Consider the following 22,916-nt stretch of genomic DNA (forward strand, 5'->3'; position numbering starts at 1 on the left):
GGAATGCTTCATTTATCAACAATTCCATAGGATTTTCAGGAGGCAATGCATCTGGGATAACCTCTATCCTTCTAGAGTTCTCCAACACTTCTGTTTCTCATGAAGCATTCAAGTGACATAATTTTGAGGGAATGGCTTGCTAATCAAATGATCGTACACTATCTCTCTAGTCTACCACCTCCCAAAACCACATTTAGGACACAGACATATTATTCTATCTCTTATAGAAGCATTCTTAAATGCAAAATTTAGAAATTGATTCAAACCAAGTAAATACTTTGTTGTATTTCTAGGCATTCCAATCTAAGATTTATCCATTGGAAGGTATTGATATATAACCTTGTTTGCGGTCAAAATCAAGGAGCCCGATCTTGAAGTCTTAAATTGGGCTATGAGTCTGAGTCCGGGCGACTCGAAGCGGGGGTTGGACCCGGCTGAAGGACACACACCTCGAGGGAGTAGGTCGGAGGCCTGGAACGACCTACATCGAGGGCAGTACAATCTCAGAGACACTCAAGAAAGAGCAAAAATTTCTCAGGGACACGTGGATCAAGACATAAATCAAAGGATAAGATTTGTACGAAATGGTACAGGTCCATACTAGGTGGTTATACACCTGTACCAATAGAATTCTTTACCACAATTAGGAATGTACTATATTGGGGTTTTCTCCTCTTACATAAAGGGGACATTATTCACTGCAATAGAATATTCTACTCTGCTTTTCTTGTTTACCGCGCTCAATAATTATTCTTCAACTTTATTGTTTTTACTTTATTATTCATACTCCATTGCTCTTAGTTGACCTCGAGGCCCCCAAGAAAGTCGAGCTCGAGGTCATTATTGTACTAGCAACACTGGTTTGGTTCATCAATTCTTCTTACTTAAACTTAATATTATTTGCATATTCACTAGTATTGGAATAAATCACATATCTTTAAAACCATAAATCATATTTAATTGTTACTCCCATTTTTCGAGGTAAACAGTTTGGCGCCCACCGTGGGGCTAAAGATAATAGAGATTATTTTAGTGCTAGTTTTCTGATAACACACATTATTCTTCACACTTTTTCTTGTCAAAGATTCTTTGATTTCAGGCTTAATCATGTCTAGCACACAGAATGCACCTATTCACGAGGACGAAGGTCTTGGAGAAAATAGCGGTATAGGGGTCAGTGTACCACCCATAAACCCTAAGGGAGTGCCAAATATAGAGCCAGTTGATATCAGTTCGCATAACGCTCTAAACACGAACGCAGGCACAAACCCCATAAGGAATGCACACCGGGAGGCCCGGCCTGATGGCCAAAGAACACGAGGAATGGAATAAGGAGGAGTCAGCCTCCAGGTGATATTCAAAATGTTGCAAGCTCAGCAAGTCGCCATCACTCAACTTCAGAGTCAAAATAAAACTCCAAACACTGCCGAACCAGTGAACACGCGGTGTGGTAAACCAGTGCTAGAGAGGCCCGATGAAAGTGGCTTGGGGACTGACCCCACAATTATGAAAATGCCTGAAGAGCTTTCTAAAAGGATTGAGGCCGGAGAAAAGAAGATTGAAGAAAATGACAAAAAAGTAGAGACATATAATTCAAGGGTTGATCAAATATCGGGAGCACCTCTAATTTTGAAAGGACTAGACTCGAAGAAATTCGTGCAAAAACAATTCCCCCAGAGTGCGGCTCCGAAGCCCATCCCGAAGAAGTTTTGGATGCCAGATATCCTGAAATACAACGGAACCACTGATCCCAACGAGAACATCACCACATACACTTGTGGCATAAAAGGGAATAATTTGGTAAATGATGAGATTGAATCTGTTTTGCTAAAAACGTTTGGGAAACTCTGTCTAAAGTTGCCATGATTTGGTACCATAACCTACCCCTGAACTCTACCAATTTGTTTGTCATGTTGGCAAACTCATTTGTGAAGGCACATGCCGGTGCCATAAAAGTTGTAACAAGGAAGTCCGATGTATTCAAAATAAAGCAAAGGGAGAACGAGATGCTGAGGGAGTTTGTATCCCTTTTTGGATCAGAACGAATGGAGTTACCACCTGTCTCTGATGACTGGGCTGTACAAGCCTTCACGCAGGGGCTAAATGAATGAAGTTTGATAGCTTTGAAGCAACTGAAGCAGAACTTGGTCGAGTACCCCGCTGTGACTTGGGCAGATGTGCATAATAGGTACCAATCAAAAATTAGGGTCGAGGATGACCAATTGGGAGCCCCCTCGGGCTCGGTTTATCCAAGCAGGTTACTAACAAGGGAGTCAGGAAATGCAGATAGAGGGTCAAGATCGAATAAGGAAAGATATCAGCCATATGTCGAGGATCAAATGAACATTTCAAGGCGTAACATACCTCAAAATGATCGAAGAACGGATCGAGGTCAAAGTTCCCGGGGACTCATGAGAAAAACTGGCTTTGATAAGAACTTGGGACCAGCAGAGGTGCTCTAATTATCGGAATACAACTTCAGCATCGATGCCCCGGGGATCATCTCAGCCATTGGCAAAATTAGAGCAACTAGATGGCCCAAGCCCATATAGACTGATCCTTCTCAGAGAAACCCCAACTTGATATGCAAATATCACGATACTCATAGGCACACGACCGAAGATTGTAGGCATCTTAGAGAAGAGATAGCCCAGTTGTTCAACGAAGGGCATCTTCGTGAATTTCTCAACGAACGGGCCAAGAACCATTTCCGAGAAAGAGATACAAATAGGAAGAATGAACCGGAAGAGCCTCATCATGTCATTTACATGATCATCGGTGGAGTTGACATCCCACGAGGACCTATATTCAAACTTACCAAAGTTTCCATCACAAGGGAGAAACGGACTCGGGACTATGTGCCCGAGGACGCACTCACATTCAGCGAAGAAGACATCGAGACCTTATCTTAGCCTCACAACGATGCACTAGTAATTTCTATCATTTTAAATAAAATTCAAGTTAAATGTGTTCTTGTGGATCCACGTATCTCAGCAAATATAATCAGGTCAAGGGTCGTGGAGCAGCTCGGGCTGCTCGACCAAATCATACCTGCCTCTCGGATTTTGAATGGATTCAACATGGCAAATGAAATGACGAAAGGGAAAATCATCCTCCTAGTCAACGTGGTCAGAACCATACAAGACACCAAGTTCCATGTCATCGAAGGAGATATGAGGTATAATGCTTTCCTTGGAAGGCCGTGGATCCTTAGCATGAGGGAAGTGCCATCTACCCTTCCTCAAATGATGAAGTTGCCAACAAAGGATGGCGTTAAAATAGTATATGGAGAGCAGCATGCAGCTAAGTAGATGTTTGCAGTACACGACCTGGAGCCGGTATCAACACCATCCACATCGGAGGAGTCAAAGGACAAACATGCCGCCAAATAGCAATCACAGCCCATGCCTTTGGTTGAGCCCGAGGGACAGGTGATCGACGAACAGGTGGTCAATGACGAAGAAGAAGATTTCCTCGCCCCTCGAGCCTTCGTTTCCCCCGAGGAATCAGATACGATAAAGTCCACGGTCTAATAACTCGAGCATGAAATATTGATCGAGCATCTTCCGGAACAAAAGGTATACTTGGGGATGGGGTTATCCCCCGAGCTCAGGAAAAAATTCATTCAATTTCTTATCGATAACATTGACTGCTTTGCCTGGTCCCACTTAGACATGACAGGGATTCCACCAGAGATAACTACCCATCAACTAAGTGTCGATCCCAGATTTAAGCTGGTGAAGCAAAAGAGGAAACCTCAGTCCGAGGTAAAGCACGCGTTCATCAAAGAAGAGGATCAAAACTTCTCAAAATAGGATCCATTATGGAAGTAAAATATCTCGAATGGCTAGCTAACGTAGTGGTAGTCCCTAAAAAGGGGAATAAACTTAGAATGTGCGTAGACTACAAGGATTTGAACAAAACATGCCCTAAAGATTCTTTCCCACTGTGCAATATCGATTGATTGATTGATGCTACGGCTGACCACGAGATCCTTACCTTTCTCGACGCCTACTCCGGGTACAATCAGATTCAAATGAACTTGGAGGACCGAGAAAATACTTCGTTCATCACGAAGTATGGTACATATTGCTATAATGTAATGCCCTTCGGGCTAAAGAATGCAGGAGCCACATATCAGCGCCTAGTTAATAAAATGTGCGAACATCAAATAGGCAAATCTATGGAAGTTTATATTGATGACATGCTAGTTAAGTCCCTGCGCGCAGAAGACCATTTGACTCATTTGCAGGTGACGTTCGATATCCTATGAAAGTACAACATGAAGCTCAACCTTGAGAAATGCACTTTCGAAGTCGGTTCGGGCAAGTTCTTGGGCTTCATAGTGTCGAATAGGGGGATAGATATCAACCCCGATAAAATCAAAGCCATCGAGGAGATCAACCGTGGTGAACAATGTGAAAGTCGTACAATGGCTGACCGGGAGGATAGCTGCCCTAGGCCGATTTATCTCGAGGTCATCAGATCGGAGCCATCATTTCTTTTCCCTACTCAAGAAGAAGAACAACTTCATATGGACTCCAGAATGCCAACAAGCCTTGGAAGAATTAAAACGGTATCTCTTGAACCCACCCCTGCTCCATACTCCGAAGGAGGATGAAACACTCTACTTGTATCTAGCTGTGTCCGAAGTAGCGGTAAGTGGCGTGTTGGTTTGAGAAGAGCAAGGTACGCAATTTCCTACCTATTATATGAGTCGGACCCTAGAAGATGCTGAAACCAGGTACCCCCATTTGGAAAAGTTAGCTCTTGCATTAATAAGCGCATCTAGGAAATTAAAACCATATTTTCAATGCCATCCTATATGTGTGCTGACTACATACCCATTTCGAAATGTCTTGCATAAGCCCGAATTATCAGGTAGATTGGCCAAATGGGCCACCGAACTTGGAGGATACAATATTGAATATGAGCCTCGAACAACTATCAAGTATCAAATTTTGGCAGACGTCATGGCCGATTTTGTGCCTGCCCTCGTACCTGAAGTAGAAAAGGAAATCTTGTTAAAAATGGGTACGTCATCAGGGGTATGGACCCTCTTCATAGACGGTGCCTCGAATGTGAAAGGATCCGGGCTCAACATCATTTTAAAACCACCTACGGGCAGTGTCATTAGGCAATCTATCAAGACTTCTAAATTGACTAACAATGAGGCCATGATTGCGGGTCTCAAACTAACCAAGGGCCTTGGGGCAGAGGTCATCGAGGAAAAATGTGACTCCCTTTTGGCAGTAAATCAAGTAAACGGGAGCTTCGAGGTTCGAGATGACCAAATGCAGAGGTACTTGAACAAACTTCAAGTGACATTGCACCGCTTCAAGGAATGGACGCTGGATCATGTACCTCGGGAGCAGAATAGCGAGGGCGATGCACTTGCAACCTTGGGGTCATCGGTAGAAGACCTTTTGGGTCGTCACACTTACATCTCGATTTCAACAAAAGAGTGTTATATCCTTCTTCAAAATACACCTATTCTACCAAATTTCTGCTCATTTCTGTTGAGAATCGAAAAACATCAATGCTACACGCATTAACAGAGAAAATATAGAGAAAGAAAGATACAAATTTTTCGAGCCTTAACAGAGAAAATCAGTAAAGGAAAAACACAAATTAACAGAGAAAATAAACTTAAAACCCACATGCATGAAGAAAGAAAGACAAAAAAGCAAAATCAAAGGATTGATAGAGATGAATTTGCTCTAATCACAATATTAATTCTGCACGATTGGGAGCTTCAGATCTTTTCGAGGAATCACAATATGAATTTTTGATAGATCTGAAGTTTTCTGGTTTGATAGATTTCTAGGTTGGTTTTACAAAAAAGCAAAATCAAAGCAGAGGCAAAATCAAAAGAGGAATTTGAAATTTTGCAAGCTATGGCAAAGAAGCTACACGAGCTTGAGCAGAGAAGCTATGACAGACAGACATAATTTTGCAAGCAAGAGATAATTTTGTAAAGAGGTAAAGAAATCAGAGAAATGGCAGGGGTTTTGGGAATGAAATTATAGAGGTTTTTTTAAGAGAGCTGAAAAGGTTTGGGAATAAAAGAGAGGGAAAGAATTAAAAATGAGGGAAACATTGGGGTTAGTGGGCGCTATTATTTTAAGGTTTGCGGAGGTTACTGACCGCCGTAAATATAATATATTTTGCAGGGGTAAATAAACCTCTACAATTTGATATAGATTGCGGAGGTTATAGTAACCTTCGCAATAAAACCTCCGCAAATCTGGTATTTTTTTTGTAGTGTAAGGTTTATTATCTTTAGTATTTTGTAAATTTCCAATATTTTGAGTCAGAAATAGTGAGGACACATTTGTCCATAATTTTGTTTTCGATTATCTTTTTCAAAAAATGTGTTTATCCATGAAATTTTGTAAGTTTTGTGGGAAAAATTCAAAAATGAGTTATTCAAAAAACCAAAACTGTAACATTTTTTTAAGTGAAATGCATGTCCAAATATAATTTCAAATTTCAAATACGATTTTTCAATACCTCTGTGAGCACCTAATTTTTGACTATATTTGAGTTTTTCATCACTTTTGTATGTAAATATATTTTAAGTTTAATCTACATATTTTAGTTCTTATTTCTCCTTTTATATATATTTTATTTAAGAAAATTAAAAAGAATAAAAAAGAGTCACATTTTTAATATAAGCTTTATATTTATTTACAAATAAAGAAAAGGTTTTTCAAAAAAATATATTAGTTTGTTATTCAAGCCTAGGAGTAGTATTTTTTATCAAAATCATAAAAAAGGAAAGAAGATTTAATTTGGACTAGTTCTCCTAAAGTCTTATTGTTTTTCAAATGTCCAAATCATGGCCCAAACCTGAGACCAATAGATAATAGCCCATCCCAAAATCCTATATCTTTTTTATATCTCATTCTCTCATTGAGGAGAGGTCAGCTGCACCCCACCATAGGAACTCCTTCTTCTTCTTCAAAAATTACAACCCCATATGACAAAAGAAAAAGAAAAACACACAGAACACAAAAAAGGGGCAAAAAACCGATCTGAAAAGTAGAAAAGGGATGCAAAAGCAGCAAAAGAAACAGGGCCAAAAAAATGAAAAGAAACTTAGAGCTCTAAAAAGAAAGTTGGGCATCAGCGCCTTCTTCTTTGTTCTTTTGGAGAACAACTAGTTTTCTTCTCCTTCTCATGTTTACACCTCAAAATAGCTCTAAATTTTCCCAAATACGTACAATAAACACAGCCATTGTCATCACCCAGAAACACTGAAAGCAGCTCCCCAAAACACTGACAAAATAGTCCCAAAATGTTCACAAACAACAGCTCAAATTGCTGCCAATTTCGCGGAGAAAACTGCTCCAAAATCCTCCATTAATCCCGTGAAGCTCTGTGCTCGAGCTCGTCGGCGACAAGTTTTCTGTTCTAGCTCCGGTCACGGTTCAATTTCGAGACAAATTTTATCGGAGCTTACTGTTGCACGTTCATTTGGAACAGAGCATTTGTTGTACCGCTGTTTGCTTCAGGGTGCTCCATTATTCAATTCTCAAAGAAATTTGCTACAGTGAGAGGTCCAGTTTTAACTTACCTTATTTCTAATTAATGAATGGCTTTGAAGTATTATGTATTTGGATGAAATTTTCCTATGGTTTCATTATTAGCTTTTCTAATTGCTGCTTCTAATAATATTTATGTATCGTGGTTTAACATGGTAAAAAATAATTTAGGAATTTGAGCTTTAAACCATTAAAGACAGTAAAAATGGTGTATGTGTTGAACTTGATTCATATGATATTGGTGAGATTTTATTTCTTGTTGATTTTGGCATTTTGCTTCCTTCTATTTAGTTTGTTCTTATCTGGATGTTTCTCTTAATTGAACAATTAAAACTTAGTTTCTGATATTTATGGGCCAACTGATCCACTGTAAGCCCAATAACAACAACACTAGTTCAGGAAATAATCTTATGAATTATCGTAGCTTGCTTTAGGCGCGATCAATAAAATCATCGTGATTATGGGTACGATTCCCGTGGCATGGTCATGATATGTAATCCTAATTCGGGTGTGCATTTTATGTGACTGTCTTATAACTTTGAACAATAATAAAATTAAACATGTTGTGGATCGTGGATACGGTTTCCTTGACACGATTCGCAATATGTACAAAGCAAACGAGTACACGACATCGCGATTTTTTCAAACAAATCTCATAAATAATTAAAAGCGGTTAAAATGTTAAAATGCATAATAGGATTTAAACGTAATGAATCAGGTAATTAGGCCAATTATTAATAGTTGAGCGACCGTGCTAAAACCACGGAACCTGGGAATGCCTAACACCTTTGCTCGGGTTAACAGAATTTCTTGTCCGGATTTCTGTGTTTCGGGGGCAGTAAATTAGAGTTAAAACTTCCTCGATTTGGAATTTAAAATAAACTGGTGACTTGGAACACCATATAATCATCCCAAGTGGCGATTCTGAATAAATAAATAATTCCATTTTGATTAGTGTCATTTAAATTGGAAAAACTCCCTATCCCCTCAGGAAAAAGGTTGCGTGATAGCTCTGACGACTCTGTTTAGGATATTACCCAGAACATCTGATTCATGGTTCAAAATTAAAGCTTAGAATAATTGTTATAGTTTGATTTTGTTCATTATCTGATTTTTTATGTGTTTGAGCCTAATGTGCTAAATGTCGCTTTTCACTTTGATATTGTGTGAACTGTATATAAACTGTTATGAAACCCTTCTTCTCTCTGAGTCTTCTAAATCTTCTGGGAAATGCACCCTGGCGTGACTTTTTTTTCTGTTAGAATCATATCCCTAACTTAGAAGAGGATTAGACAAGTTTCAAAGGTGGATGATCGTTTGGGTACCGGTACGCTGCCCCCTGGCTCGAGTTGTTCGCTCGTATAAGCCAGGTCTAGAACAATACACCTAGGTTTTAAACCTAGAGTAACATGGCCTCATACCGGATCCCTAGTAGGAACGCTTGTTTGCATCACGTGCATTTGACTTTGGGTACTCAACATAGTGGTTGGGTCCGTCTAGGACATGTGTACCCAAATTGAAAAGACCATCCTGATGCATATTACGTGCTACTAGTGTATTTTTTTTTTGGCCTGTATGTTGACTGGCTTCTAGAATAGGGAAAGAAATCAAATAAAAAGAAAAAGAAAAAAAGGGAAATCAAAAAACCAAGAGTGAGAGGTAGATATTTGAAAATTTCCGAAACTCCGCCAAAATTTTGAAAAAAAAAGAGAAAGAAAATAAGCCGATGTTTTCAAAAATTCATATTTTCCTCTGGTCCGTCAAAGCTGGACGAACTACGCGAGTTTGATTCTGTAACGACCTAACCGGTCATTTCATGAGCTACCACTCTGTTTCCCCCATTTCTGCTTCTTTATGTCTTGTTTAGCTGTATTATGTGGTATCGGGTTAGTTGGTTCGAGTTCGGAGTGGTTTTGTAGAGGAATGAGACACTTAGTCTCTTTTGAGTAAGCTTAAGTTGGAAAAGCCAACCGGATGTTGACTTATGGGTAGAAGGTCTCGGATGTGAATTCTGATGGTTCATATAGCTTCGTTAGGTGATTTGGGACTTAGGAGCGTGATCGGAATGTGTTTTGGAGGTCTGTGGAAGATTTAGGCTTGAATTAGTGAAATTGAAAATTTGGCATTTTCCGGTCGGCAGTGGAAATTTTGATATAGGGTTCAGAATGGAATTCCAGAAATTGGAGTAGGTCTGTTGTGTCATTTGGGACGTGTGTGCAAAATTTTAGGTCATTCGGATGAGGTTGGTAGACTTTTATCGGTTGCGGGATTCGAAAGATTTGGAATTCTTAAGCTTGAATCCGAGGGTGATATGATGTTTTGACATTGTTTTGAGTGTTTTGAAGGTTGGAACAAGTTTGAATGATGTTATGGGATGTGTTGACATCCTTGGTTGAGGTCCCAAGGGCCTCATGTGAGTTTCGGGTGGTTAACGGACCAATTGTTGGTTTTGGAGAGTTGCAGATTTTGCTGGTTTTTGTTGCATAAGAATTTGTTCTTCGCATTCGCGAAGATTGTCCCGCGTTCGCAAAGAAGAGCTGGGTCTAGGGGAGAAAATTCTCTTCGCGTTCGCGAGTCAAAGGACGCATTCACATAGGTTTGGATTCCAGTGAATGACGAACGCGTGAGAGGAGTCGCATTCGTGTAGGGTAAATTGGAGCAGCTGGGACCCCAGGAGTTTGTGCATTGCGTTCGCGTAGGTAGGGTCGCATTTGCGAAGGCTTGGGCAGCTGAAGCTTTGTGTTCTCTTGAAGGAAGTCGCGTTCGCGAAAGAGGAATAATTGGGCAGTGATTTTTGTGCTTCACGAACGCGAGGCTTTGACCGCGTTCGCGAAGATGGAAGCGTTTGGGCAGAATCTTTAAGTTCAGAAATGAGGGTTTAGTTCATATTTTCAAAAACTCATTAGAGAGCTCGGGAGAAAGGTGAATTTAGATAGGATTTTCAGAGAAGTGATTGAGGTAACTGTTCTTCACTTGTTTTGGGCTAAATTCCATAATTATGCCTTGAATCTTATCATTTAATTTGAGAATTTGGGGTAAAATTGGGGAAAATGGAAGAAAAATTGGAGAATGGATTTTGGGATTTGGATGACCTTTTGATGTCGTATTTTGATGAATTTGATATAAGTAGGCTTGTGAGCTAATGGGTTTTCCAGTTTTGTGATTTTTATTGTATTCCGAGACGTGGGCCCGGGGGTAGGGTTAGGCCAATTTCGGGATTTTGAGTTAAATTGATAATTTTCGTATGGGTTTCATTCCTTTAGCGTATATTGATGATGATATACTGATTTTGGTTAGATTCGAAGCATTTGGAGGCCAAATCGAGAGGCAAGGGCGTCGCGGGTTAGAGTTTGGCTTGGCTTGAGGTAAGTAACGCTTCCAAACTTGGTTCTAAGGATTCGAAACCCCGAACTATGTATTCTATGATTGCTATTGAAGTGACGCAAATTCCAAGTGACGGGCGTGTGGGCGTGCACCGTGAGAATTGCGGCCTGGATCATTCCGTGGCACCACTTAGTAACTCTTTCTTGTTGATATCCGTGTTTCTATCGTGTGACTAAGTAAATGTGTTGTGAAACCATGCTAGATATCCTGTTAGGGCTTCACACCGATACTGTTGAGACACGAGAGGTCGTTTCTTTTTGTCATATCATTATCTTCATTGATATTCTATACTTTGTCATGTTCATGCATTATATATCATGTCTCAGTATTGATTATTGTTATTTGGCACATCATATCATTGTTCGGGCTAGTATCATGACATTGTGAACCCGTGTGTGTGAGACTGGAGAGTGATGACTGAGTGAGGTCGAGAGCCTGGTTGTGAGTGATAGTATATGGGATCGGGCTGCACGCCGCAGTGGTTATGTTGATGATTATGATAGCGCTTGGGTTGTAGGAGCCCCTCCGGAGTCTGTAACACACCCCAGTGAGCGCAGTTGATCATATTGAGGGATGGATCTTCCCTAGACATGGATCTTGTCCGAAGTATTTATACCTGGAGATGGATCTTCTCCACAAGGCTAGAATAGCCTTCCTCGATACTAGATGACTGCGATCAGTGATATATATATTCCGAGATGGATCTTCCCTGGACAGACGGCCATATACAGTACCGAGTGGTTGAGCACTTGTGAGTGGAGGTACATGAAACATTGATCATGCTATCTGTGCATTAGTACATAGAGATTTCCTGAGCCTTATACTCCGTACCGTTTAGGCTGCATTTATTTACTGTTGAGTTTTTACTTGAACTGCAAGCATGTCTACTTTTCTGTACAGTTTAATGATATTTCCTGTTGAGGTTTGGTTTGTCACTACCTGTCAGTCCATAGCTTGGACTTGTTACTTACTGAGTTGGTGTGCTCACGTTACCCCCTACGCCTTGTGTGCAGATCCAGGTATCTCGGGCCACGGTAGCAGTTGCTGATCATTTCAGTGGTGGAATTTTTCCTTAGATATAGCAACGTAGTTGCTTGGCGATCGCAGACCCGCCTTCTCCTTCCTTATCTTCTTCTTAGTGTATTTGTTGGCTATTCTCAGACTATATAGTCTTGTTTATTTCGAACAGTTGTAGTATTTTGCTCATGACTTAGTGACACCCGAGGTCGGGCTGGTATTTTCCGTATTGTTTTGATTTTACTTTATATCTTTTATCGAATTTCTGTCAAAAACATGATTTTAGTTAAGTATTAAATGAAATCTAGAGTATTTGGAAGTAAGTTGGCCGGCCTAGTTTCACGATAGGCGCCTGTCACTACCCAAAATCTAACTATGTCGTGATGGTGCCTATCATGATACTAGGCAAGACACTTATTTCCAAATACTCCATTTTTCACATAAAACAACTTAAGAAAATCATAATTTTAACAGAAATTCAATAAGATAAAAGTAGAAATCAAAATCCAGTGGAAAGAAACACAATCCCGACCTCGGGTGTCACTAAGTCATGAGCTAAAACTACTACATCTGTTCGAAATAACATGACCAACACGGTCTGAGAATATCCAAATAAATATACTAAAGGAAGATAGGGAAAGGAGAAGGCAAAACTGTGGTCGCCAAGCAGCTACCCGAAATCTCCCCAGAAAGTCTCCAACTGGTGTGATCAACAGCCGCTGTCGTGCCCCGAGATACCTGGATCTGCACACAGAGGTGCAGGGGGTAACGTGAGTACACCAACTCCGTAAGTAACAAGTCCAAACTATGGACTGACGGTAGTGACGGACCAAACCTCAACAGGTTGCAACAGTTAATTGTACGAAAAAGTAGACATGCTTACAGTTCATTCAGTTTCTCAGCAGTAATTAAACACAATATGAATGATACAGAGTATGAAGCTCAGGAACCTCTAAGTACCAATGCACAGATACCATGATCAATATTATTTATAATACGTCCACTCACAGTGCTCAACCACTCAGTACTGTATATGGCCCATTCGGCCCAGGGAAGATCCATCCCGAAATATATATACATCATAGACTATAAGTCATCCAGTACCGAGGAAACATTAAATTTAACATGTGATTGGAGGAATAAGTACATCAACTACTTGAGGCATGGGAAGCTCCCCGAGGACCCAAAAGAGTCAAGAACACTTCAAGCCAAAGCAGCTCGATTCTCACTCGATGAAAATGGAACGTTGTACGAAAGAACCTTCGACTGACCACTAGCAGTGTGCTTGGGACCCGGGGACACCGATTATGTATTACGCGAAATCCACGAGGGTACTTGTGGAACTATTATGGTGTAGACTCTCTGGTTCGCAAGGTGATAAGAGTAGGGTATTATTGGGATAGCATGGAAAAGGATACCAAGGAGTTTGTTCGAAAGTGTGATAAATGCCAAAGATTTGCACCGATGCTCCATCAACCCAATGAAGTTCTATTCGGTCCTATACCAATGGCCATTCATGAAAAGGGGGATGGACATTGTCGTCCCCCTACCAACGGCGCCAAGTAAAGCTAGATTTATTTTGTTTATGACTGACTACTTCTCGAAGTAGGTTGAAGCGCAGGCCTTCGAGAAGGTAAGAGAAAAAGTAGTCATCGGCTTCATATGAGACCACATTATATGTCGGTTCGGGATACCTACGAAATAGCATGTGACAATGGGAAACAATTCATCGGCAGTAAAGTAACAAAATTTCTTGAGGACCGTAAAATCAAAAGGATCCTATCAGCACCTTACCACCCAAGTGCAAATGGTCAGGCCGAGTCCACAAACAAAACCATCATTCAAAACTTAAAAAAAGGGTAGATGATGCAAAGGGGAAATGGAGAGAAGTGTTTGCCGAAGTGCTACAGGCATATTGAACAACGTCGAATTCGAGCATGGGGGAGACCCCATTTTCTTTGGTATACGGATCCAAAGCATTGATCCCAATCGAAGTCGGGGAACCTAGCGTCAGGTTTCAGCATGCCACCGAGAGTTCAAATCACGAAGCTATGAACACTTCTCTCGAACTACTCGATGAAAAACGAGAGGTCGCGATAATTTGAATGGCCGTGCAAAAACAAAGGATCGAAAGGTATTACAATAGAAGGACGAACCTTCACTATTTCAAAGTCGGGGACTTAGTCCTGAAAAAAGTCACTTTTAACACTCGAGACCCAAACGAAGGGAAACTATGTCCTAATTGGGAAGGACCGTACCGTGTCCTCGGAGTCGTAGGGAAAGGATCCTACAAACTTAGCACAATGGAAGGCGAGCAACTACCAAACAATTCGAATGTATCGTTGCTCAAGCGATATTACTACTGAGGAATGACCTTCTCCCCTTTTCCTTTTGTATTTAAAACTAACTCCTTGCAGATGTTTAGTTGGAGATATCGAGGCACCTTTCAGCTCGAAGACCTTGGGTTTGAAAGCATGCGTTGCACTCTTTTTCCCTTAGATCGTGTTTTATCCCAAATGGGTTTTACTGGCAAGGTTTTTAATAAGGCAACACCATATGCTACCTAAGGAACATTCAACAAATATTCAAGGCTTCTTTTCAATCAACCTCGAATACTGGGGGCATCACCCCCGGAGGATATACTTTTGAGAAAGATACCTCACGCCTAAGAGGGCCTCGATAGGAGAACTTTGTAATGGGCCAAATGGTCAAATGAACCTTGTTTATATAGAATAGTCGAGCCCCACGACAAAACATGTACGCATGTATCAACTATTTAAAGAAGCATTCTGGTTATATCGAAAATACTTTGTATCTCAAAGAAGTTTGCTATCATACGAGCTCTACACTTGCAATCCTACGGGAAGTGGCTCAAGGGCCAAAGCACCCCGAAGTATCTGGGGACTGTCACTGACAGCCAATACATCTGAGTCATCGAAAATTCGGACTCATAAAACCTCAAAGAGGCACCCCCTTCGAGGCCAATATACTCGGAGACTAACTCTTCGAACAAGTTTGGAAAGTTTTTGGGGAAACAAGTCCAAGTGACAAACCCGAAGACTTCGGCCATACTAAAGACTACGGTCACATAAAGGCTACGACCGAAATAATGTGATTCGTAGACGTCTGACTTTCACAATAAAATTAAAGGCCTTCAAATATTAAAAAATTGGTTAAGTCAGGCTACCCTCGGCAAAAGCAAAATATAAGGGGCTTCGATAAATTCGGCCCCCAAAAAATCTAAGGGCTTCAATAAATTCAGCCCTCGAATAATCCAAACGCTTCGATAACACCAGCCTTCGAAAAGACCTTAAGAGGTATTCGATCATGCCTACACAAACGAAATGATTAATAAGGTTCCGATATGTCGAGCCTTCGGAAAACCCAACGGGTACAAAAACACATGCTAAGGCATAAATAAAATGTCACTAAGTCTTTTAGCCGAAATGAGGGAAAACATTTATAGCCATTTTAGAGGCCGAATTGGCCCCACCTAAAGAGCCTAAGGACCGACCTAAAAGTGCATAAGGTCCAACCTAAAAGACCTTAAGGGCCAATACTTAAAGATATTTAAGGCCGAAACATACTATGCTCGAAGACTTTACCCAGATCGGACTCAAAAGTCTCGAGCTAAAACTTAGCTTGAAGATCAAACCTTAAGTGGTAGCCTATTATCAATCGTTGATCAAAATACAAAGATTTGAGGGTCTACTCTACCCCGAATTTGATTCAACACTCAGAGGTTAGAGCATAAAAATTTTAACAAATGCTGAAGAAAAATTAAGGGCAAACGATCAAGGAATCTTCTTTTTATATATACAAAAAGATATTACACGGGGGTCCTACAAAGCAAAAAATTACAAAAAGATAGAAAAAATTCTTCCTACTCCAGAGGGACATTCCCCCCCCCCCCCCCCCCCGTCATTTCCCCGAGACCAGCCTCTTCTCCGGGGGTAACTTCTTCGGTAGCCCCCTCCCTGTCATCATCTTCGGCGTCATCATCGTCATCAGAGGAAATGACTATGGAATCAACCTCATCTACCTTAGCTTGCTTTATCTCCTCGGAAAGATCAAAGCCCTTAGCATGAATCTCCTCAATGGTCTCCCTTCGAGATCAATGTCGGACATAGTCATTGCTTTTTTTTTTTCTCGATTTGAAGCCTCCCTCAACTCCATCTGAGCATCGGTAGCATCTTTCGAATAGATGGTCACCGTCCTGTCGGCCTTGGCCTGTATTACGCTGGCTTCGGCCTTGACTTCCACCACTTTGGCCTTGACTTCCACCACTTCAGCCTTGACCTTCGCAAGACCAGCCTCGAGCTCAGCTATTCTGCTAGCTTGAACCAAGTTGCTCCCTTGAACGTTTCGAAGTTGAACCTCGAGGGCCGATACCCTCACCAACGCATCATTTTTAGCCACAACGAGGGCGTCTATCTTTTTTTTTCTATTCATTCCATTCGGCTCGAATTTGATCGACCTCGCCCCGGAGTTGCCCGATCATATCTAGCTTCTACTGTAGCTGAGACATTGAAGTATTAGTGATGGGAGAGGTAGCCCGTATTTTTTCAGAACAGAGGTTACTTGCTTTTCTAACTCACTCTCGTATTCACGAGTTTTGGTCAGCTCCGACCGGAGATGTTTCAGTTCTTCCTCCTTTTTGTCAAGGAGAATCCTAAGTGTTTTATCCTCATTCGAAGCCCTACACAATTCGACTTCACAATGGCACAATTCGGTCTTCAATTTGTCAAAGGCCTACACAAAAGAAAGGAATGATTAATTAGACAAAAGTAGAAAAGTATGGCATTGGAGAAATATCAGGGTGGCTAAAAACTTACAATTAAACAAAGACGTTGAGCCTCCTCGAAGATTGAACCTGCATCCACTGGGTCGGCATCATCGACCCCTTCTTCACTCAGGACCCCGCATGTCACGACCCTAAAACCGACCTTGTCATGATGGCGCCTATCGTGAAACTAGGTCAGGCGACACAACTCCCGAATTAATCCTTTAATAAAAAAAGTCATTTTAAGCCTTTAACTAATCACATATCTCAAAATGTAAGTCTAAGTGAACAGTGTAGAATAAATACACAAGCCTAAAATCGGGGTGTCACAAGTCACGGGCATCTACTAAAGTTCGAATACAACGAAGAGTCTGAAAATAAATTATAACAGGCTAAGGAAGATAAGAGGTAGAAGTAGGGATGCGAACGCCGGGCAGCTACCTTGCTAACTCCAATGACTATGCCACTGAGCAATCAACACCCGCTACCGGGTTCAGAAATGCCTGAATCTACACACAAAGTGCAGGGAGTAATGTGAGTACGCCAACTCAGTAAGTAATGAAGCTAAATGAAAGCTGAGCAGTAAGAAAATACATAAACCATGTCACAATACTACAACAAATGCAGGACATTTCCAACACAGTACAGAAATTATTTACTTCGTAAATCATGCTCAGTTTCGGTAAAACCTTTTAAAACAATTTTAAATAGTTTCAACAAGTGATAAAACAGTGAATAGACATGGTAGAAATGTAAACAATTTCTCGGGCAAAACATGTACCATAAACTGCCCGTCGGGCATAATATCAACAGAACCAGCCTCTTAGGTTACCTCACAATCACTCATAATTAGCCCTTCAGGCATAACATAAATCAAGAATCGCCCCTCGGGCAAAACATCGATCAAGAACAGCCCCTCGGGAAACAATATGAAACAACAACAACCCCTCAGGCTACAACATATCACTCACACTGGGTACCCGCGCTCACTGGGGGTGTACAAACTCCGGGAGGGGCTCCTTATAGCCCAAGTGCAATAACAAGCCATCTCGTGGCATAATCAAACAGGCACTCGGCCTTATAACATGAATCAGTACCACACTACTGCGGTGCGCAGCCCGATCCCATAATACCCTCACAACACAGGCCATCAACCTCACTCAGTCAGAAATCACTCAAAGCCACTCGGGCATAGTAAAACATGATGCTCATTCCAAAATATCATTTAAAATGTTAAAACAGAGTAAATATGGCTGAGTTATGAAAACAGTAGAATACAAGATGACTGAGTACAAATATGAAGTCAAAATAGTAAGGAATAATAGTGAAAATCCCCTCAGGGTCCAAAACAATTGGCATGAGGCTCAAATATGGCATTCAACCCAAAACATGATAATACTTTCCAAACACAATTATAGCAAACAGGTTTCAGTCAAATACGCAGTTGAATAGTCATACGGGGCAAACTAATTTATAATCCCCAACGGTGCATGACCCCACCAAGTATCATCTAGCGTGTGCGCCACCTCAAAGTAGCACAATGATGTGAAATCCAGGGTTTCATACCCTTAGGACAACATTTACAATCATTACTTATCTCAATCTGGTCCAAACTCTATCCCGCGATGCCTTTGCCTCTCGACTCGGCCTCCGGATGCTCCGAATCTAACCAAAAATAGATTCATACAATCAAAATATGCCAAGGGAACAAAGCCCATTCGAAAATAATCAATTTACACCAAGAATCCCGAAATTGGCCAAACCCGACCCCCGATCTCACGTTTCGAAATCTGATAAAAATCACATCACTAGAATCCTTATCCTCTCACGAGTCCATACATATCAAGAACATCAAAATCGGACCTCAAATGGCTCATCAAATCCCCAATTTACACTCTCCAATTCCAAGCCCTAATTCCCCAATTTTTGGCTTTAAATCTCACTAATATCATGTTTAAATAAGGAAGAATCAACATAGGATCGAGTTTTAGGTTCAATAATCTTACCTCAAAGAAGTCCTCTTGAAAAATCTATTGAAAATTACTTTATCCGAGCACTAAAATCGTCAAGAATGAATAAAAATGGCTAACTCCCGAATACAAACTTCTTTCCAGGAAAGTCGCATCTATGAAATGCGACTTGCTCATTATTTCCAGCCAAAACAAAAGACAGTACTAGTCTTCACTAAATCTGTCATAACGTTCTTTACAAATGTCGAAATGATGAATGGTTTAACTTTCTGGAAACTAGAATGCAATGTCTACAATTTTCATGTTTTGCAAATTTTCAGATTCCTTATGGATTTCGAGATATAAGTTTCCAAAGTAGCCTCCTCGCATCAGAAATTTCTGGAAAAAAATTCAAAACAGCTTTACCAGCCTTTATTCAATCGATCATAACTTTCTGTACAAAAATCCAAATGATTAATGGTTTAGCTTTCTGGAAACTAGAATGAAAGAACTACAACTGTAATGTTTTGCTAAATTATAGATTCCTTACAAATTTCTATATATAAGCTCCCGAAGTAGGCTCTACGATTGCACAGTTGCTGTCCAAAGACGGCTTCTGCAGCAGAAAATTCCACCAAACTTTTTTTGTCCGAAATCCATTTCGTTAGCCTTCCGAAATCCACCCGAGGCCCTCGGGACCTTAACCAATTATATCAACATCTCCCAAAATACAATACGAACTTAATCGAGGCTTCAAACCACATCAAACAATGCCGAAATTACGAATCGCGCATTGAATTGAAATATGAGTTTTCTAATCTTCCAACTTCTACATTTTGTGCGGAATCATTGATCAATCCGAAATGACTTCAAATTTTGCACACAAGTCATAAATGACATAACAAAGCTATGAAAATTTTCAGAACTGGATTCCGACCCCGATATCAAAAATTCAACCCTCGGGTCAAACTTCCAAACTTAAATTTCTTATTTTCGCCATTTTAAGCCTAATTTAGCTACGGACCTCGAAATAAATATCTAGACACGCTCCCAAGTCCAAAATCACCTAGCGTAGCTAATCAAATCATAAAAATCCAAATCTGAGATCGAATACTAAAAAGTCAAAACTTGGTCAAACCTTTCAAATTTAAAGCTTCAAGCTGAGAATTGTTCTTCCAAATCTATTCCAATTATCCTAAAAACCAAAACCGATGATTTACATAAGACATAATACATAATACGGGGCTAGTTATGCCCGTGAACTGGCGAGAGAAGTGCGAATGCTCAAAATGACCGATCGGGTCGTTACATCCTCCCCCACTTAAACATACGTTCGTCCTCGATTGTGCCCAGAGTTGTTCCGAAAACCATTAAATTACTGTGTAACCTTACCATGCACATACCCGGGGGGAATCCCACGTCACCCTATCACATATAGGTCAGATAACACAATGTAACTGAAATTTCGCAATCCAACTGAGCCCATAAACCTTAGAACCACATTTCCACTTCTGAGATCACCTACAAGATTAGAATCTCACATCTACACTCTGAATAAGCCCGAACAAGCTGTACCTGCAACATCAGATGCAATTACATGATATACCACATAACTCAAACACTCGTAGTGATAACTTCAAATCACATCAGTTGCTCAAAACAACTGAATACCGATAATAAAACTCTTATCAAATAAAACCTCATTCCAACACTTTCATATACTGCCAATGATGAATGAAACATGCTGGAAGTCATAACCATTCCTCAGATCAACCATTCATGAATTCACTTCTCCTTTGACAAGGACCATAGTAAATTTCTAAGCCGAATATTGATATTATCCTTCCAACATGCTGAAATCGAATCCGATAGTATTCATTCTAGATCCTAGTGACCTCATCTTATCCCATATGGCTACTCTAATGACATGACACATCGATAAAATTCTCAAGCCACAACCCGTGAACCAATAAGCACTAATCCAAATATACTCAAATCATGGAGAATAACTCAAATGAAAGAGTTGTACTGCAAGCTCACCAGTACCATCACAACACGATGCTAAAAATCCATCACACACCGTAGAACCAGAACACACGAATCCAACCCGAAGGATCATACCTCCACATAACTTTGTTGCAACGCGCGATCCTGTCCAAACACTGGTCCACATGAAACACCTCAAATAACCATGTCCAAAATCAACTACCACGCGCAATTTGATGTCTAGTACCAAAAGTGAATCACCATAAAAACAGAGACCAAATTACGCAATATCATACCAGTCCGAGAGAACACATCAAATGCGCCATCAATCCTGCAACACCCAAATACCCCGTCTCACTCAATTTCTGCTCTGAAGCCAAAATGGAACCGCACCATATGTGCATATAGCCAACAAATAATAACTCCATAATACAGAAGAGCAACTCATAGATCAATCCAGAACACGAATAAGCTCAACAATAATCGAATGACACATCTCTCAACAATAGCAGCTCGGAGTCAACAAATCCGACCCGGTGCAGAACACACATCCATGTTGGGCCTACCAATGAACCCAAAATCAATTGTGTTCCACAATAGATAAATTACTCTCCAAAAGTTAATAATGACTGAATCCTGGTAAATACTATCATCTGACTAGATTTGCCCACATCTTCACAGTCCACCACTACGAAATAACCTATTTATGAGAATTCCCAGTTCCCAAATCCATGAAGCATACGAATCACCCCACCCGATCTCAACTCTACCGCTTGAATATCTAACACACCTCTCATACTCGAGCATTCCACAAGGATACTCCTATAATTCTTCTGTGCGACCAAGCAATCTTGAATATCAGCAGTCGATCCAACAAGAGAGTGTCACAATACCAAGGAAGTACCCTTAACTCAAACACATTGCCCTTTCTGAAAATGTATACCCTCATCAAACCACACCAATTAGTAACATCATTTACCTACTCATCTGAAACTGCCTGTGCTGCCTAAGAATTTATGACCTTCCTTTCAGAACTGACCTGTGACCTCACACATGTAGATCTCACCCTACACGACATACCGGATATTCCATACCATCCTATGACAAATATGAGAACTTCATAATCCATTCCAAGCCAAAAGAAAATACGTACTTCCATAGCCAAGAACTCTCCCATTTGATCCAATCTAGAAGAAAATTGTTGTACATCACATGCTCCTTAGGCTAGTAGAAAATATACATCTCTAACCGTGGTAGAAACCATCAAGAACTCTTCGAATCCTATTTGCACAAAACTAAACCATCGGGACTGAATTCCTCTAGCTCAACCAAGCTACGCAGGTCACCAAAAACCCAAGAGCATTGCCACGAGACACCTGTAAAAACTCATTACCTCATAAGCACCCAAAGAACTAATCATATCCCTTACCATGCCGATCTGACTTACTACCAAGTTGGCCTATTTATCCAAGTTCCTTCTGAATTACCTTCAAATTAATATTTTTCCTTGCCATAATACCGCAATCCTCGACCCAGACTCATCGCACGAGACCCAATCATAAAGCCACATCGTCCTACGGTTCATAAGCCGCTGACTACTCTCTCAAATATCTCCAAAAGCACCACATTTGAAATACTTTCCCTGAAGAGACTTTCTGCAAATCTAAATCCATTACCTTCATCTTCCTAATATTGATGTGTAGAATCCATAATGATATAGAAATACCACGAGTCTTGACACCCTTCAATGCATACCTTAGTTTCTAGCCAAATATACAACCTGAAAATCTCCAATTATTACATGTAAAATCTTGAACCCACTAGAACCATTCTCGAGAGTCATTCACTCTACTCAAATCGCAATTAGACTAATCAAATGGATCGGATGACCTATGCTCCATTAGCACTCCGACACTGCAGAATGTAACCTCACCTTAATGCAACCAAGTAACTTCCTATTCTAAGCACTGTACATCCTTTACCAATAACAATTCAAGTCATTCCGTGATTCTCATACACCCATAAAGCATAACATAACCTTTATTGAAATTTCCTTTACTCGAGCCATCCTCGGCCGCAACCTCCGTAAGCCATAACTGATTCACCAGTACACCTCAAACTGGAACCAACATAGCACATAACCGTGCAATCATCAAATCAATAGCAGACTCCCCCACTTGGCTCGAAGTCATGGATCAAAACACACAATAACTCATAATGCATATACTGCCATAATACCATAGTGAGATT

This window comes from Nicotiana sylvestris, chromosome 10 (assembly GCF_000393655.2).
Source record: "Nicotiana sylvestris chromosome 10, ASM39365v2, whole genome shotgun sequence".
In the NCBI taxonomy this organism is placed as follows: domain Eukaryota; kingdom Viridiplantae; phylum Streptophyta; class Magnoliopsida; order Solanales; family Solanaceae; genus Nicotiana; species Nicotiana sylvestris.